The sequence below is a fragment of the Haemaphysalis longicornis genome, unplaced genomic scaffold (assembly GCF_048455015.1).
Source record: "Haemaphysalis longicornis isolate Haplotype H1 unplaced genomic scaffold, Haemaphysalis longicornis Haplotype H1 scaffold_7, whole genome shotgun sequence".
Taxonomy (NCBI): Eukaryota; Metazoa; Arthropoda; class Arachnida; order Ixodida; family Ixodidae; genus Haemaphysalis; species Haemaphysalis longicornis.
In genome coordinates, this window is record NW_027526422.1 from 104,381,400 (window position 1) to 104,388,008 (window position 6,609).

Genomic DNA, 6,609 nt, shown 5'->3' on the forward strand with positions numbered 1-6,609 from the left:
TAAGCCTACCCTCACGGCTTGGAATCGTAGCAATCACTAGCCGCGGCGTACACAATGGGTGAACGCCCTCCGAGTCACCGCAGATGCTCAAATGCCATGCACTTTTCCATCATCTTTGGTTCCTGCCACGCTCATGCCTGTATCGTAGAAAGCGTGCTCGCACCAGGCCAAATGTCGGCCAATTCGGGACTGTGCCTACTGTCCGCAAGCCGTAGGTGCATATGGCAACAGCACGCCGAGAACTCGCTAGCGCGTGAGTGTCAGTCTGCGCGCTTTCTGTGAACTCGCGCGTGAAGCAATGAACATTACAATGCAAGAATGGTGAATGAAGTATAAAAAACATTGGGAAAGAGCAAAAAGATGAACTTCAAAAAAAAGAAACCCTGCACTCGTTTGGAATCGAACTTGCGACTTGCAAAAAGATTATGCCCACCGCTCCAGACCGGCCACTATTTCATTCTTTAGTACGTCGGAGTATACTCTCAGGAATACATAGTCACGCAAGCAAAAGAGTACACTGAAGTTCGGAGAAGCAGAAATACATCAAAATTCAGGCAAACACACACAAGCGTACATAAGACACAACCAGTCAGGTGAATGGTCAAGCGAATTATACGCACTATGTACAAATGCCACAGTTCCTCGAAAATATGACTTAGTTGATCTTGGTCGCTCAGCATGGCTATCACATAAGCGACATCACCAGACTGTACAAACCAATCAACACAACATGTCATAGGGTGGCTCACCAGGTTGGTCGAATGGCAAAAATCGGATCGAGAACGGCGTAATATCCATGTCGTTTCTGAGCGTTCGCTGTAAAATGTCCCAGAAAAAGACAGCATCTCTGCAGTCTACAAAACAGTGATCAATTGTCACTAGTCGAGAACAGAGCCGACAGTCTGTCGACCAAGCTATAAACAGACCCCGAGCTTTCATCCAAGTTTTAACAGGGATCGTGCCAGTGTGTAATTAGGCCGGCTTGTTTTTTTCTTTATTGCATGGAAGACCGGCCCGAAAAGTGTTAAGGTCATACCCTAACTTTAAATAAGAGCACTTTCATTGACACATATTTTAAAAGTCAGGCAGGCACACAAACGCCTCAAGAAGATGCATCCAGTCCGGCGGCTGCGATTGCGCCGCATAGACATTATACACAAGCGCACATTGTTCCCGAAAACTTGAATTAGTTCCACGAGGTTCCTCCGCATTGCGGCCAATCATGCGACACTTCCATAGGCTAAACTAATCGATCAGCACGAAAAGGTCGTAGTGCACGGAACACTTCTTCATCACTAAGAGGAATCGTATACTCTAGGGGTTTATGTCTATGTCCTTTTTAAGAGTCCGCTGCAGAACATCCCAAAAAAACAGCAACCCGACATAAAAATAAGCAGTGATCAATTCATCATTTGTCTCAGGCTGGTTACACAAGCGACTGTTAACAGACCAAGGCACATATGCACCTTCACTATTGAGCCATGTTTTAACAGACAACGTGAATGTGTGCAACTTAAAAAAAGTTTTGGAACCGCATGGAATGACATTTTCTTAACTCCCTTCAACACACGACTATCTAAAAGCATGAGATATGGTTGTCGGTAAATGTGCACCAGAAATAAACTTTCAATTAAAACGCCCGTCAATTTCTTCCTGGGGAGACCGTACAGATACTCGAGAGGAAAACGCACAATAAGGAACTTGAATGCGTCTGCAACCTGTTTAGGAAAGCACCAAGGCGGTTTAGGATTTGCGGGGTGAGTTGGAGAAAAAAAAGGCAAATGAGTACTCAATTTATGCTGAATAAAAACCTTTAAAAACGGATGATCAGCCGTTTTGAATACGGCCACAAGTCATCACAGAGAATCTGGAAATATAAAGTATAAATTACATTGCTCCCTTACACTTTAATTTTTAGTTTTAGCATTTCAATCAGCTTGGGTGACACTGTCTTGCATAGCACTCATGCAGTAAGCGTCCCCCATATTTCCACAATATCTCACGTCTAGCGACTGCATTTCTCAGACATAAAAGCATTCGCAGATGTGCGGTCCTACTGCTGACCGCTGTGCTAGTTCACCCAGCCCACAAAAGTGCTTCCCGCACCCTGGTTTTACTCGTACGGTAAACGTTTTGGTTGATTTTATTTCCTTTGTACCTATATTAACTTCGCGGACCCTTGTCCCGCTTTCAATTGGCCTTCGATTTTTCTACTAGTGCACCGGTAACCGAGGAGTGACATGCGCGCTTTTGTGGAGCTACTTGGGCTCACGAGCTTGATATAGTCTATAAACTAACAAACTAAAAGCACATTCCTCGAGGCAGAAATCGTGTAGTGGCTTCGTTTCAACTGAGCGAACAAATTGCGACGACCTGCCGGCCGGCGACTGACAAACCGCTGAGCACAGCTTGGAAAACTGGCTCTGTCGGAAGGTCGGCGAAACGTGCAATAGCAATAGCGCAGTCAAGCAAAGTCACTTCTTTGTGATGTCATACGAAACGCCACAGGAAAAGGAAAGTATGCAGAGAGGGGGACCACAGGGGGACAGCAGGGGGACAGCAACCAGCAATCACGCACATAATTCCAGTTGATAGGCATAATTCAAGCGTCCATCGCAGAAAAGTGTGTCTTTGGAGCCAACCCGAGCCGTTTCCTCTCTCTTGCCATAAGGCGTGCGCTGATTGGGCGCCGGTGAAGCGCCGGTGGGAGGAGTAATCACGGGCTTGCTGAGGCGGGGGTGCCCTCTCTTACGTTGAACCGGATTTAGGCAATTAAATGAGACAGACAGGGTGTAAGTTCCAGCATACTATAGTATGAATTAAAGGAGATGACGTGGCATTTGAAACCAAGTTTGAGGTGGAATTTAACAAATTTCTGTTGTAATGCAAATAAATCCTGAGCATTCGTGTATTTTAACTTAGTTTAAATCATGATAGTTTATTTCCCACGGGTTTTATCTATTGAACACTTCTTTTTTACCATCACTTGAGAAATTGATTTACGCGGCGACGGCAGAAGACGACGGATGGAGACGCCGTCCGGAGACGCCGAACGCCAGAGCCCATAAGGTGCTTATTCCCTAAAAGTGCCTTTCCATCCTCCCTTCTGTTGCTGCAGCCAAAAGCACAGCACTCTGGCCTTTTTCCCCCTTTGCATTGCGTTGTAGCACGAATGCAATGAACAACCACGCACTAAAGCTACGATGCAAACCAATCGCCCCATAATCCCAGCCGACACTTATGGGGGGAACGAGCAGCGTTACCGAAAGTGGTCGCCGCCCACTGCGTGACCGAAACGGACCAATCAACGCTGCAGATTCGCGGTGAGGCGGAGATAAAATAATTACGGTGCTTTTTGAGTTCCGGTGACTTTAAACGGGATAAGAGCGAATAAGTCAGAGCGAATGGCAAGGCAGTATATGGTATATCTCCAACGCGCGTCCCCTCTCCCATATACCTAGTCTTCGACGCGGGCGGAAGCGGGAGCTCACAAGAGAATGACAGGGAGAACGAAAAGGAAATCCCCAATTTCAAAATCGGAAAACTGAGGCCAAGCGTGAAATTGAGTTGCATCGACGAGATAACCCCGACAGAATTTAATCTCGTTGCAAGTTCAGCTTGGTGGTAAATGCTGTGTGCATCTCAACCTAATGTAATCTCTGATGTAATGTAATGTAATGCAATGTAATGTAGAGTAATGTAATATAATGTTATCTAATATTGATCTCAATCCCCTCTGTAACGACCGCGGGCCTTGAGGGTAAGACAAATATCAAAATAATTAAATGTCGGTGTCCTGAAACACTATCAAAATTACCGGCTAGGACGACTATTATCACGCCGAGTTTCTACTACGAGTTCTGTTTCGTGCACGTCTTTGGGCCCAGCTCCGCTGGTAATGCTTTCTCAAGGAGTGGAGTGACAGTGAATTCCATTCAAACGGAATTACCGTTAAGCTGCGCTTATGAGTTTTGTAAAGCTTTGAGAGGGCGAAAAGTAAAAACTTCCCCAACAATCCCTGAGTCCAACATCCACCTGCAACATAAGAGATCGTACCTAAGAGTGGAAGGGCGTCATGTACAGACAGCCTTGACTATGGGCAACCCCAATTTCACTAGAGGCTGCGGCTTTGCTTCCCAAGTTCCAAGTGTGACGTAAGGTGATGGACAGAGGCTTGCGCCTCCAGTGTGTGCTGACAAACAATGTGGATGCTTCACCGTTGCTGTTCTGTATGTAGAATCGAGAAGGAGGAGAAATGCACGTTTACACCCAGGAAAAAAACAGAGGATGGAGCCGTTTCCTATTGGGGGAAGGGGGGGGGGGTACATGCAAGATTACATGCTCATACAGCAAGTCCTACGCACGTGCAGCCCCCGGGAGAGTACCTGAAGGATTTACGAGGTACTACCGCGTGAATACAAGGTACCAGCAAACGACGTGTCGATACAATTTTTGTTCTAGTTAATATGAAAGCTCGTTCTTTGAAGTTGTCTGGTTTTCTAGAAACACTTTACAACTAAAAAAATCAACAGTGCGCCATCTTCAACATAAAAAGAAGTAACCCGTACGTGGTATAAAGCAACGAGCCGGAGTGTGGTATCATTGAGCAATGTCGTGGATATTAGTAAGTTATGGGTGGCTTTCATTATCACCATTACAATTTACGAGGTACTACCGCGTGAATACAAGGTACCAGCAAACGATGAAAAAGAAGAAGAAGAAGAAAATGCAGTCTGCTCGGTTGTCGACGCAGAGTCGTCGAAGCCCATCCAGGGACGACAAGTGAGTTTCGTGATATCGGCGAACTTGTTTTCCGGTTTTCTGCTCTCGTGATCATTCCAAGCCGTTTATCTTCTTATCTTCCACTCCCTTATCTGCTGTATATCTCGTCGCCATACTAACCAGAGTAATCCAGCTTCACTTAAAGGCAATACATATGTTTAAAGTAGATTCTATTGCACTGAGAAGCATTGTTCGCATCTGCAAGTCTCGCAGCGGGTTTGGCGGCACAATAGGTGTTGCTTAAAGCCCGTTCTACATGGAGCGAATTTCGCCTGCGAATCCGCTGGAACGAACATTCGCACTTGCGAAGTTCGCAATGCCTGGAGTTGTCGTCTACATGGGGCCGGCGGACATGGCCGGCGGACGCCGCGATTTTCGCATTTCAGATGCGCCTTGTTTGCAGACTGAATTAAGTTTGCCACCAGCAAAGGTTGTTGTGATTTTAACAAGGGTGGTTTTATTTTACTTTCTTGGCAAGTTGTTTCTGACTGGTTTGCGGTAAATATGAGTTTATTTGCGGTTTTATATAAGAATCGCCAATTCTTTATCAATATACGCACACACAGCAGAGAAGACAAACGTTTTGGTGTGCCCGCGCTTTTGTCGCGCTCATACAAGCAACGCCATCTGGTTTGCAAGCGTGCAAGTGGTGCCGAGCTGTGCTCCTATTGGCCGCAGGTCCGGCTCCTCTACGCCGCACACGCCGCACGAGCGGCGTTTGCTCGACCGCTTCAAATGTTTGGCACTTTGCCGCAGCAACGAATAAAGGTGGTTTTGCCGCACGAGCGGCGGCGCATCAGCGAATTCGCAGGCGAAATCGCTCCATGTAGTACGGGCTTAAGGCAGTTGGAAGTGTTCGCTGTTTCGTCAGTCTAGTGCCTAATGACCGGCTTTGCGATTAATGTCGGCTGCCGTATAACTTCGTAGTATTTAAAGTATATTACCGCTGACAATGACTCCACCCGATTACAATACTGTTCGCTAGTCAATATAGCGGCTATATACCGGTTTGTTATTAAAAATGCGAAGTTTCTATCACAGACTTCATGTTGGTTCAGTGTTCCTAATAACCAGGCTTTATTTACATATCTGTATCACAATACAAAATCGCTTGACCTCTAGGACAACACTATTTGTGTGATTTAAAATTACCAACTTATTTTTTGTACTTTGAAGAAGGCTAGTGGCTTATTCCTCCTGATGTCAGCTTAGGGACTCGTGCCGCTGTCGTCTGCTACACTTTGCTTGCGAGAGGCAGCAGTGCCTGCACTGGAAATCGCCCGCATTGATGCTTTAGTGTATTAAATGGCGAATTTGCAGTATATCAGTCATTTTGCCAGCTTTTGACTCCTTTAATAATTTCAAGCTGTGTCCCGCGCAAATCTGCAACACACGGGGAGACAGAGAACAACTTTCTTCAGAGCAGCGGTCATAAGACAATGCGTAACTCGTCCTTTCTAGTTTATTTGGCAGGTTCAGTGTTCAGAGCTCCTCGATTAGTATTCAAAATGCGTTGGCGTCTTAGGAATATTTTTGAAATTCTTTTATGAAGACTCAACAGTCTAATGCTCGCACCCAGCAGCGGTCCTCTACACGCGCATCGCCCAGCAGGGAATAAAACGGCTGTCTTCTATTTATGTCTTTATTGATGACTTGTATCAGATGCATGTTTTTTTTTCTTAGCCCAACGCATTACTTTTCTGCACCGTCACAAACGTATTATTATTAGGTTTGGCGATGTTTGGGAGCCTCACAAAGTTTGTGTGGATATTTTCTTCAGCCTGTATGCCAAACATTCTGTTTTTCAGAAATGGGCTTTTGTTATGG